The following is a 13,783-nucleotide window of genomic DNA, read 5'->3' as shown; positions in this document are numbered from 1 at the left end:
GCCTGCAGAGACAGACAGTGTGAATTGAAATAAATGAGTGCGCTTCAGTGTTTACCAGCACAGGCCCTGCTCACGAGTCAGTGGGCCATCCGAGTGTGACAGGTGTGGTGCCTGGGCCCAGCACAGAGCGGTGTGATGGATGGACACCCAGACAGCTGCTAAACATCTCTAGATCTACATGTTGCCTGAGGCGTCGCTCACTGACCGATTGCATCCACGTAAATCTCAGGTCTGGTCAATGTGACACGATTAGCAAGAGGCACTGGGGAAGAAACAGCAGATTGATCTTTTTTTTTCCATCTTACCTTGTTTTTGTAATAGGTGAATCCTTTCTCTGCCTCCTTTTCCTTTAATCATGTCCTTCTCCTACAGACCCATTTCCCTCCTGCCTTCAGGCAGATGAGTAGGAGTCTTTATTGAATAATGGCTGTGTTTGCCTTGGCTTTAATACATATGATCCCCAGCATGACCGTCCCTAACAACAGAGTACTGATGGATCCTTTAAATGTGCTTTACAGCAGTGGGCCAACATTGGTGCCTTTCTGTTGGGGTTGCCATTTGTTTCCATGGACTACAGTGTACCTGCATAATGTATTATCCTGACAGGCTGATATCCTGTTTTATATCTCTAAGGGCATGGACTACACTGGGCACATTTTGTTTAACAGCACAGTTGGAGTATTCTGCCCTCCTGTCGGTCACACAGTAACAGTGATGTATCAGCGGAAATACTGACAGATGCAATGTAATGTTACACTTCCCAGTGTGGGAGCTTAACCGAGATAGGACAGCTTTGCCCTCTAAGAACACACTGTAAGTTCACACAGTATCACTATTGTCTATTCTTCCTCCGACTATTACGTTTCATTATCAGCCTATGACACAACTCACGGTGACGCTTGACGCACAATAACCACGCAATAAACAAACATGCGTGAGTTTACCACAACGCCTGGGCTAAATCCATGTACAAACTCACGCAGGAGTTTGCCGTCTAAACTTCCTGAAAGAAGAAGCATCTTGCAGTACTCACTGCGTCGGCTTATGAATTGTTACTGGTCGAGACAAACTGTCTCAATACCACAGGTGTTATACCTAGCATATCTTTAATCTAATTTAAACATGAGCAACTCCCAGAGAGCCACAGACTCTCACGTCCAATGTGTTGCCACATCCTGAGAAGCACTAGCTCTGATGACAATGAATCAGACCGGCCTCTCTATTCTCCAGCTCTCTCTATTCTCCAGCTCTCTCTATTCTCCAGCTCTCTCTATTCTCCAGCTCTCTCTATTCTCCAGCTCTCTCTATTCTCCAGCTCTCTCTATTCTCCAGCTCTCTCTATTCTCCAGCTCTCTCTATTCTTGTCTGTCCTTTGTAAATAGAAAACAAATTGTGCAGGCTACTTTTATGTCCGTTTTAGATTATGGTGATATTATCTATATGCATGCATCGGCAAACACATTAAAACCACTGGATGCTATTTACCATTGTGCACTCAGGTTTATCACGGGTGATAGTTACAAAACTCATCACTGTATCCTATATCAACATGTGTGTTGGGCCTCTATCTGTGAGGCGAGAGCAACATGCTCTCTTGTTTATAAAGCGCTTCTTTTAAAACTACCTCCATATATATATCATCATTAATTTCCACTAGATATACAAATTTTAAAACCAGATCACAGATGTGGATTACATTAGAGACTCCTGCGGTCTCCACAGAGTTGGGTAGGACTGCCTTTAGTTCCTTTGCGCCTTATTTATGGAACAAACTGCAGATCCAACTTAAGTTAGACACTCTGGTGTCCCTTGCCCATTTCAAAAATGTTATGGAGGATCAATATGATGTTGTCTGTGATTGTTTCTGTTGAATTGTGTCTTTGTTTTGTATGTTTGAAATGTTATTGTCTGTATGCCTAAAACTGTACATGTCAACATGTTTACACAGGGCACAGCCGTAAAAGAGATCCAGGCCTCAGTCTGTATTCCCTGTTAAAATAAAGATTAAAAATAAAAAATAAAAAAAAAGATTCTCCAGCTCTCTCTATTCTCCAACCTATGTTCCGCCTATGTGGCATCTTAGCAGCCCCTCAGGATCCGCAATGACTGGCAGGTATTTTGGGCTGTAATTTCCTGTTTCTAATAGGAACCAATCAGATACTCCGCATCATTCACCTCTATTAACGCAGCTTGTTTTGTTCAGTCATCTCCAATTTCCACTCCTGGATTGTAACATTATCCTTCTGGATACAAATACAATCAACCTTAAGTGGTTCCTCAAGAAAATAGCGCAGTGACCCACATGGGATTTTAACCAATAGTGTTTTGTTGGTGACAAGGCGCCCCGGACTCTGCACTGCTCCCTTCAACATAACGCCTTGTATTTCCTTGTGCATTGGGGACTTCCGGAATTTAGCAACTCAGTCCAGTTAGTAGCAAAGTTCAACAGAGCCAAACTCCCAGAATGAAATAAATAAATCAGGGATCCCTGAAGGTGTAGAGAGAAACAAATATCTCAACAGTGACCTTTTTTCCTCTTCATCATCCAGGGAAGCGATCCCCGTTTGGCTGCATGTGCAGCTGGCATGCGGCTGAGTCACGCATCAGGCCTGATTAAAAGCAGCAGTGCTCTCCGGGCAAGCCCCATTTCTTTTGCAGGGCCAGGAGTGCAGCGGGCCAGGGCCACTATGCTCAGTCTGTGGACATGACCTTGGTGGGGCATGATGGCGCGAGAGACCCAAGCCAGGGCACCACAGTGTCTATAACCCCATCAACACAACAACACAAACCGCACGCATGTCATCTCCAATAGGGCTCATCATTATCTCGAGCCCTACACCTTGTCCCCCTCCCCTATCGCATATTGACTGATACGCTTTGACTGAAATATTTATTGTCGAGAATAAAAATCTACCTACTAACCAAATATTGATGCATCACAGTTGATTTTCTAGAGCCCTCAGAAAAATGATATCAAGAATACACATTTTGAAAACGGGTGTATATCGGATACCAGAGTAATTTTAAAGATAACAATCATTTCTAAAACTCCCCTAAAATATTTCTTATACATAAATCCCTCTACGGCAACAGTCCAACACTCCGTTTTCCTTATTATACACACAGCAGAAACCATTAGTCAGATGAAGGCTGTGATCAAATTAGCTCTACAGCATAACAGCTCTGGCATTATGAAGCAGCCATGTTCCTTAAGACGACAGATGGTACAGTGTTCAATGCAGTAACATCCTTAGGTTGGTAAAGACATCCAGCAGCTTTCCACATACAAACTGGTGCTTAAAGCTTTGTTCAAGAGCAGGGACATTCATTCGCTGTCCACAAGTGTAGTGCTGAAATGAGATACCATAGCACTGAGCAGAGCAGCGGTCCCCCTTTCACAAGCTTTTAGATAGAGATGAATGTAAATAAGAAAGCAGAGTGTTTTGCTATTGCTTGGGTTTACTGTACGGCAACCGAATAAGAGACTAATGAAAATAAGCTTATTCTTTCCTCCTGCTCCTTAGACTAAACTCATTCCCATCAAGATGTCGATTGCCACTGGCCATCTAAGACAATTACAAGGTCATCTCTGTCACGTCTAGACTGTTAATTTGCACCCTTCTCCCGGCAATTAAAACACTTGCACTGGGCAAGAAGACATGTCATTAGTGGACTGTAAGGAAGAGAATGAACCTGGGGCAAAGAATCTGTCGTTAAATGTTCCTTCACAAATCCAACAGTTATACTGACCTCTTCCAGAGCCACCTCCTCACATGGCGTTTTATGATATGTCCAGAAAATGGGATTGTTGTGTTGTTTTTATACTCAAGCTACCCTCCTGGCCAGGCCTCTCTCCTAAAAAGAGATAGGATTATTTTCTGAGGTGATAAATGGCTAAAGAAAGGATATCATTGTAGCGGGAATAAGAAGCTTCCTTTCTGTCCATCGGCATAAGTATCAGATAGGCTACCTCTTTACTCTGTTTGAACAGGTCTGATTATCAGAACTGCAGGCTACACTCGGTCACTAATCAGATGGTCCATCAAGACGGATATCAAAAACACAAATCAAACAGAACATATCTGCAAGCTATTTAAACATAACATTTAAGGCCTCCCGAGTGGCGCAGTGGTCTAAGGCTGTGCCACTAGAGATTCTGGGTTCGAGTCCAGGCTCTGTCGCATCCGGACGCGACTGGGAGACCCATGGGGCGGCGCACAATAGGCCCAGCGTCGTCCGGGTTAGGGGAGGGTTAATGGGCATTGAGTGGGCATTGTGTCGAGAACCAGTGCAGCTTGGTTGGGTTGTGTTTCGAAGGATGCACGGCTCTCGACCTTGGCCTCTCCCGAGTCCATACGGGAGTTGCAGCAATGAGACAAGACTAACTACCAATTGGATACCACGAAATTGGGGAGAAAAAGGGGTAAAAAAATTATGATAAGAAATACATAACATTTAATCATTCTGCAAGTCTTATTGATCATCATAGAAGCTAGTCTGGCAGTGTCTGGCAGTTCCAAGTATACAGTGCCTTCGGATAGTATTCAGAACCCTTGACTTTTTCCACATTTTGTTACATTACAGCCTTATCCTAAAATTGATAAAATACAAAATGTTCCTCATCAATCTACACACAATACCTAATAATGACAAAGCAAAAACAGATTTTTTTAAATGTTTGTACATTAAATATCACATTTACATAAGTATTCAGACTCTTTACTCAGTACTTTGTTGTAGCACCTTTAGCAGCGATTACAGCCTGGAGTCTTCTTGGGTATGACGCTGCAAGCTTGGCACACCTGTATTTGGGGAGTTTCTCCCATTCTTCTATGCAGATCCTCTCAAGCTCGGTCAGGTTGGATGGAGAGTGTCGCTGCACAGCTCTTTTCAGGTCTCTCCAGAGATGTTCGATCGGATTCAAGTCCGGGCTCTGGCTGGGCCACTCAAGGACATTCAGAGACTTGTTCCGAAGCCACTCCTACGTTGTCTTGGCTGTATGCTTAGGGTCATTGTTTTCATTAAGGATCTCTCTATACTTTGCTCCGTTCATCGTTTCCTCGATCCTGACTAGTTTACCAGTCCCTGAACAACATCCCAACAGCATGATTCTTCCACCACCATGCTTCACTGTTTCCTCCAGATGTGACACTTGGCATTCAGGCCAAAGACTTCAATCTTGTTTCTCATGGTCTGATAGTCTTTTGGTGCCTTTTGGCAAACTCCAATAGGTTGTCATGTGCCTTTTACTGAGGAGTGGCTTCCGTCTGGCCACTCTACCATAAAGGCCTGATTGGTAGAGTGCTGCAGAGATGGTTGTCCTTCTGTAAGGTTCTCCCATCTCCACAGAGGAACTCTGGAGCTCTGTCAGAGTGACCATTGGGTTCTTGGTCACCTCCTTGACCAAACCCCATCTCCTCCGATCGCTCCGTTTGGCTGGGCGGCCAGCTCTAGGAAGAGTCTTGGTTGTTCCAAACTTCTTCCATTTAAGAATGAAATGAAGACTAAGGAGATTATTGTGGACTACAGGAAAAGGAGGACCGAGCACACTCCCATTCTCATCGACGGGGCTGTAGTGGAGCAGCTTCAACTTCCTTGGTGTCCACATCAACAACAAACTAGAATGGTCCAAACACACCAAGACAGTCGTGAAGAGGGCATGACAAAGCCTATTCCCCCTCAGGAAACTAAAAAGATTTGGCATGGGTCCTGAGATCCTTAAAAGGTTCTACAGCTCCAACATCAAGAGCATCCCGACTGATTGCATCACTGCCTGGTACGGCAATTGCTGACCACAAGGCACTACAAAGGGTAGTGCGTACGGCCCAGTACATCACTGGGGCTAAGCTGCCTGCCATCCAGGACCTCTACACCAGGCGGTGTCAGAGGATGGCCCTAAAAATTATCAAAGCCCCCTACTACCGCATGGCAAGCGGCACCGGAGTGCCAAGTCTAGGACAAAAAGGCTTCTCAACAGTTTTTACCCCCAAGCCATAAGACTCCTGAACAGGTAATCAAATGGCTACCCGGACTATTTGCATTGTGTGCCCACCCAGCACCTCTTTTTACGCTGCTGCTACTCTCTGTTTATCATATATGCATAGTCACTTTAACTATACATTCATGGACATACTACCTCAATTGGGCCGACCAACCAGTGCTCCCGCACATTGGCTAACCGGACTATCTGCATTGTGTCCCACCCACCACCTGCCAACCCCTCTTTTACGCTACTGCTACTCTCTGTTCATCATATATGCATAGTCACTTTAACCATATCTACATGTACATACTACCTCAAATCAGCCTGACTAACTGGTGTCTGTATGTAGCCTCACTACTTTTATAGCCTCGCTACTATATATAGCCTGTCTTTTTACCGTTGTTTTATTTCTTTACTTACCTATTGTTCACCTAACACCTTTTTTGCACTATTGGTAAGAGCCAGTAAGTAAGCATTTCACTGTAAGGTCTACACCTGTTGTACTCAGCGCACGTGACAAATAAACTTTGATTTGATGACCTTCAATGCTGCAGACATTTTTGGGTACCCTTCCCCACATCTGTGCCTCAACACAATCCTGTCTTGGAGCTCTACGGACAATTCTTTAGACCTTATGACTTGGTTTTTGCTCTGACCTGCACTGTCAATTGTGGGACCTTATATAGACAGACGTGTGCCTTTCCTAATCATGTCCAATCAATTGAATTTACCACAGGTGGACTCCAATCAAGTTGTAGAAATCTCAAGGATGATCAACGGAAACAGGTTGCACCTACTTATGTAAATAAGGTATCTGTTTTTAATACATTTGCAAAAATTTCTAAAAAACAGTTTTTTCTGTATATTAATTTATACTAATACAATTTCTCAGAGAAATTCATTTTGTTTAACAAGTAATAAAATACATCCAAAAAAAAGTCTAAATTATTGGCACCTATTTCAAATATTCCAGCACTGACCTCTTGCAAGGATAATAGCATAGACATTTTTTCTAAAATGTTTTATGAGATTGTAGAACACATTGGGAGGGATCTCAGACCGTTCTTTCCAGATCATTGAAATCCTTCTGTCTGCGCTTATGGACTGCCCTCTTCAATTCAAACCATAGGTTTTCATTGGGGTTCAAGTCTGGGGACTGAGATGGCGATTGCAAAATGTTGATTTTGTGGTCAATTAACCATTTCTTTGTGGATTTTGATGTGTGCTTGGGGTTATTGTCTTGCTGGAAGATCCACTTGAAGCCAATGTTCAGCTTCCTGGCAGAGTCAACCAGGTTTTGGGCTAAAATGTCCTGGTACTTGGTAGAGTTCATGACGCCGTTGACCTGAAAGTAACAACAGCGAAAATCCACTTTTCTTAAGCTGAAAGATGACGCCCAGAGCTTACCCATGATGTTGCACAACGATTTAAGTCAATAAGTCATCGTTTTAGTCAAAGTATGATATATTTGGCCTTGAAGTGGGAAATCCGTGTCAATGCCATAAGTTTCCTCAAATGAGATGACGTGGAAATACTTTTCAGACTACGTTTCTTTTCAGGACAGGGTTTTATTTGAATGTTACCACCCACCAGCATGGCATTGTTTTTTAATCAGAAACACATGCAAAGTATTCCCTCCTCACGAGTTGCGACTGAGCTGAGCCAAACAGCCTTTCTACTTCCACCTGGGCGCATAAGCCATGGAGCAAATAAAAATTGGATGTACAAACTTGTTGGACCTCCACTTTTTTTTAACCAGACAATAATCATAATCCATTGGTTCATTTTCACTTATTTTGTTTTGCTGGTCTGTATTAAAAATATATAAAATGACCATTTTATAAATAATAATTGAATGATATGATTGCATTTTTCCAACCCTGCCTCCCCTGTCACCCCAAGATGAATGGTTTTGAACACTAACGTTTTGCTTTGATTGGTGCAGCGAGAAAGCACTATTTCACAACAAGTGTCTATTCTATAATGAAAAGGCACCGCAGAAAGAAAACTCAAGGAACTCATTTATCTACCGTATTTTGTTGTGCCGTTGTTACATTTGTATTGGTGTTTCGTCCGCTCAGGGTGTTGTTACATATCATTGAGCGGCATGCATCATGAGCAAAGTCATTGTAGCCTTTCACTTCCCCTGTGGTAACCATGAGCACGGGGTGACTTCGCTTTGCTGTACCGCAGCCGAATAGCCTATCAGCAGCCTACCAAAGGTTACACCTTGTCCATTACAATGTAATGTCTAACTCCGATCGTTCACTAATTATCCATATTCACTTTTTCTATGGCGGATTCGCGGCCGCAATTTACGGTAGACGCCAAAACTTTGGAGATCACAACAGATGGCAAAGTAAAAAAAATACTGGTTTCCCCTATCCATCTGTGGCACAGCTTTTTTCAAAGTTAAAGAAACCATACAACTTTATGCACAAGGACTACTTTTAACAATTTCCACTTTTTGTATTTTTTTACACAGTGTAGTAAAAAAATAAATTACAAAATTAAAAAGAAGTTAGCTAGATCAGGTTAGCAAGATAGCTAGCTAGATAAAAGGTTAGTATGCTAGCAAGCTACACTCACTGAAAGCTGTCATTGCCCTATTCGTTGTTTCTCTCCACTCTGAATTTACATTCACAACGACGATCACACCCCCAATTTGTGAATACGTTTCAAGAATATGTATTAAGCCTGTGTCTAGCATTTTCACTCTAGGATGGGAATTATGCCAAAATAGGGGTGTCAACTTCCTATGGAGGGTGCCTTTGACAAGGGCCCCAGGACCAGTGGAAGCAAAATAGCCCCATAACAAAGATCCACCACCATATTTTACAGTAGGTATGAGGTTATTTTCTGCATATGCATCCGTCTTTCAACACCAAACCCACCACTGGTGTGCGTGGTCAAAGAGCTCTATTTTTAATGTCCTCTGACCACAGCACCGGTTCCAATTCAAGTGCCAATGCCGTTTAGCATACTCCAGACGTTAACATTTATTGGTTGCTCTCAATAAAGGCTTTTTTTCTGGCAACCCTTCCAAAGAGGCTATTGGCATGGAGGTGGTGTTTATTGTAGATTTGGCGACCAGAAGATGCAACCAAGTTCTGTAATTCTCCAACTTTGGCCCTTTCCATTTTTCTTTGCCTTCCGAACCATGTTTCTCACTGTGCGTGCGGACAACATACACTTGCGTCCAATACCAGGCAAGTTTACTACTGTTCCAGTGGTTTTAAACTTAAAATGCTGCCGTAAGTGGTATATTTTTGCTATTTTTTTGTACCCATTGCCGGATTTATGAAGGTCAACAACATTTGTGTCTATTTGTGAGCTCTTTGCCTTTTCCCATGGTGATGGATGACAAAGGGATTTTACATGCGTTACCCCAGTGAAACAGGAAGCCATGGAAAACCACAATACAACAAAAGTTAAATGTTAATGCAGATTGAATATTTTGGATTTATTTATAAAAATCTTTAAGGTGCCAATAATATGTACATAATCTTTTGGAGATAAAAGGTATTACTTGTTAAACAAAATCTATTTGAGAAATTGTATTAGTATAAAATAATTATAATTTTTTTTAGCATAAAATATAGCTCAGTATTTTATTTAGGTATTTTCTACAGTCATTTCCCCTCATCTTTATGAAGGGTAACAATAACGTTGGACCTGATTGTATGAGTGAGTGAGGCCCACTGTTGCTGGCAGTGTGTCTCTACTGTGACCCCACCCTGGATAAGTTTGTCCACTGGGGTGTGAGGTCCAGGTGTGAGGATGCTACTTCATTAAAGTTGCAATGCAGCCGTTTTTATCTCAATATCAAATCATATCTTGGTAACAATTAAGTACTTTACTGTGTTTGTTTTCAATTTAAAAAAGTGGGGAAAAAATTGCTTCTTAGCAAAGGGCAATTTCTCAAGCAAGAATGTTGCTCGGACTGTCTGTAATGACTTTCTTAACAACTCTGACACTAAAAAGAGCATTATCATTTTCACAACTTCACAGTATTATTCCAACCTCAGTGTGGAAATATATATAAAACAAATTAGTGCTGTTTTTACATCCCTTCCAAATGAACCTTTTGTGAACTGCTGTGTTAATCATGTCAAGTAACAGTGGACCTAATTAGTGTGAGAGAGAGTAGTTGTGGGCAGTTGGTAAGAAATCACAGGTTCTAGGACAGGGTCCTAGACCCTGTGTAGCTGTGTAGTGCTAGGGCAAAAACCAAAACGTGCACCCAGGGGGGGCCCCAGGACCGAGTTTGGGGAAACCTGATCTAGGGCACCTCTACCGGCTGAAAGTAAGGTGTAGATGGTGTGTTACCCTCATCTGGCAAGGCGATGGGGTGGAGAGAAGATAAGACGCGCCACCAGCAGTCTGGAGTGACCTTGTGTGTTTAAGTTCAGTTACCTTTCACAGACCCGGGAGGTGCCCCCAGGTGGACTGCGACTACGGACTGTGTGTGTAGCCAATGGCTGGATCAGTAGCTTATTTAATTCCAGAGGAAACAAACATGACAAAATTACATAACTGTCATTATTTAATGGAGGAGCTGTCCCTCATCTACAACACTGAGCACCGCCTTGACAATAGTTACATAGAGCACCGCCTTGACAATAGTTACACAGAGCACCGCCTTGACAATAGATACACAGAGCACCACCTTGACAATAGATACACAGAGCACCGCCTTGACAGTAGTTACACAGAGCACCACCTTGACAATAGTTACACAGAGCACCACCTTGACAGTAGTTACACAGTGCACCGCCTTGACAATAGATACACAGAGCACCGCCTTGACAGTAGTTACACAGAGCACCACCTTGATAGTAGTTACACAGAGCACCACCTTGACAATAGTTGTCAAGTGTTAAACGACCCAATGCCTACATCTGCTAGTAAAGTCTAATTCACACCATTCATCATTGCGTGATGTGAGCCAACAAACAAGCCATCCCTGCGGGCAATATTGCCAAGCCACTTCTACTACCCATGCAATAAGACGAATGAATCCTCTCCCCTGTAGGATTTTGACTATCCTCTCCCCTCAATTGATGCTGCTGTAACCCAGTCAATGCAGAAATAAGCCGAACGACTCCGAGAAGCCCTCATTTATAGCATAAACAGAACGCATGTCTTATTACTTGACGACAATCGCTGATTTTGTCGATTGGAAAGCAGCAACATTATTATTGTCGGCTAGTGCAGACAATCACAGGTCTGATGATAGCGAGGTCCATAGCCTAGGCAACTGCAAAGCCATACCACGGGTCGGGAAGTCTACGGGAATAACCTTTACTATAACACCTGAACCAATATTTAAATGTTTCTTTATCGAGGTCATCCCCGGGGAAATATTCACTGGTCTTACCTGGCCATTATTCTGCACTCCAACACCCGACACACAGACAACGTGGTTTGTTAGAATTATCCCGGAGTTCGCGGCAGAATTCCCAAGGTTTTGAATATTTGAACAGAGCATGTAGGTGAAACGCTGCAGACTTCTTCGTCTTCTGGAAAGACATGCAGTTCTGAGCCCAGTCGAACCCCCGGAATCCCCGCATTAGACAATAGTTGTCTTCCTCCACCGCATTGAAGACCGCAGCAGAATCATCACTCCCCCGACTCAGCGGTGCTGATGGTTCGGTGTTGGGTTGAGGGCGCGGTCAACGGCAGTTGACCAATCATGTGCACTCCCAATGAAATGTACACGTGCATTGCCATGGAGGACATTCACAAATGTATTGGGTTGAACCTATAAACCCATCTTTCTCATTTCACCGAATTTGATTGATTTGAATAGTCAATTCAAGGATAGCTGTAATGGTGGGAGGAACTTCTGAGCGTTTCGGATATAGCTTAACAAGTGCTTTTTAAAAAAAACAAATCTTTAAGCCTATTATATACCCTATTTCACATGCTAAATAGTCTGCTCTCATGTGTATAAAAGCTGCACACATGATAACTGGCCTTGGACTTAATCCAAGCCCTTTATTTTCTCTCTCAGCTCCATAAAGCTGTTAATGCAGTGTGACAAGACCATACGGGTTGGACATCTCCCTCAATAATAACCTTGCTTGCGTTATTAAAAAAACCGACCACAATATAAATAGGACTAGCCATTGTGAGATGGCTTCAGTTTTCACAGGCCAGTAATAGCCTACAGGATACCAGAGGTGGAGTTACTATGGTGACAAATCCTCAGCTGGCACCAGGTAGCCTACCAAATTGGAAGTTGACAGGAGCCAGCAATACCTGAAGGTTACAAGTTTGCAAAATGAGTGGTTCAAATAAAGATGGCACAAAAGCACTAAACATTATTTCTCAAATTGAATATCTACAGAAGCCCAACACAACAAAATGCTCTAAATTAGAATCTGTTTGAAAGACAAAATTATTGATAAGCTCTATCATAAAATATAAAGAAGAATGTTTTTAAGTCGTGTTTTTTGCAATAGGAATAGATTTCAAAATTATAGGCTATTATAAACTGGGTGATTCAAGCCCAGAATGCTGATTGGCTGACAGGTGTGGTATATTTAAGCAATAAGGACCGAGGGGTTGTGGTATATGGCCAATATACCACTGCTAAGGCCTGTTCTTACACACGACGCAACACAGAGTGCCTGGTTACAGCCCTTAGCCATGGTTTATTGGCAAGTGTAAAACGACCCAATGCCTACATCTGCTTATAGGCTACACTAGTAATAAAGTCTTCCTGTGGTATACAATCCGATAAACCACGGCTTTCAGCATTCAGGACTTGAACCACCCAGTTTATAACAGACCATAGACCATGGGTATGACAAAACATTTTTTTTTGGTAACCAGTTTGTAATCGCAATAAGGCACCTCGGGGGTTTGTGGTATACGGCCAATATACCACGGATAAGGGTTGTATCCAGGCACTCCGTGTTGCGCCTAAGAACAGCCCTTATCCGTGGTATATCGGCCATATACCACACCCCCTCGGACCTTATTGCTTAAGTATAAAATGTAGCCTATATTTGTGCTGTTATCACATTTTACAGTGTGACAATCCCGGAGAGAATCATCTCAGCTATGTATTGAAGTTCCTAGAAACCACTGCTCAGAGTAAATTAATTGCCTTCCCTCATGGGAGCATCACTTGGGAGTAACAGAGCGAGACAAATAAGTCCTCAGCATATTGTATGTACACAAGTAGCAAAAAATCCAAAGTAGTTGGGCATGATGCCGTTTCTATTCTATGATATAGAACCATAGAAGATCTTTCTGCCTTTTAAATTGTACCACAATACAATGTAATCAAACATGAACATGGTTGGCTAGCTGAGGAAAGAACCTCAATTTAACTTGTCATCAACAATCCACTCCCACATGTTATACACAAACATAGGGCTACACTAAAAACAGGGAATGTGAATGAACTACAGAATGCTAAATCCCAGTGGTAGCCTATGCTATCCAGTGTTGACACAAAACCTCACCACCTTGCAGAGAAGCAACCTTCAGCAATCATGAACCGTATACAAGCACATACAGAGATATGCATCTACTCTAGGTTTACCTACTGTGAAAGCTCTGGGCAAATAATACTATGGCTGAGAAGGTTAAGAGAATGAAGGATTAATTCATCAGAAAACAAATACACAAATCAGCACAACATGTATTGACTGGATCATCAAATTATCATTAGCAAGTAAACATATAGTTACACATTCCTTCCTCAGGTTCAATAGCTCTAAAACTTTGGGGAAAATGTGGACATTCTTAAGAAAGTCCGAAAATTGCAATGTTCTTAGCGTGCAT

At 42.5% G+C, this 13,783-nt stretch overlaps 1 protein-coding gene across 11 annotated transcripts in view; it reads right to left on the bottom strand.

The window, feature by feature from the left end:
• Positions 1-11,698, bottom strand: part of LOC115154828 (neurexin-2) — a 321,345-nt gene extending 309,647 nt beyond the window's left edge. For 5 of the 11 annotated variants that reach the window (XM_029701462.1, XM_029701463.1, XM_029701464.1 and 2 more), the window contains exon 1: positions 11,364-11,694. The gene's annotated coding sequence lies outside the window, so the exon portion shown is untranslated. Of the gene's footprint in view, positions 1-11,363 lie in introns of all 11 variants that reach the window. The other 6 variants (XM_029701457.1, XM_029701459.1, XM_029701458.1 and 3 more) reach the window with 3 other exon arrangements.
• Positions 11,699-13,783: the final 2,085 nt, after the last annotated feature.

This window comes from Salmo trutta, chromosome 19 (genome assembly GCF_901001165.1).
Source record: "Salmo trutta chromosome 19, fSalTru1.1, whole genome shotgun sequence".
NCBI lineage: Eukaryota > Metazoa > Chordata > Actinopteri > Salmoniformes > Salmonidae > Salmo > Salmo trutta.
Note: the sequence above shows the minus strand (reverse complement) of the source record. Positions and strands in the feature narration are given on the sequence as shown.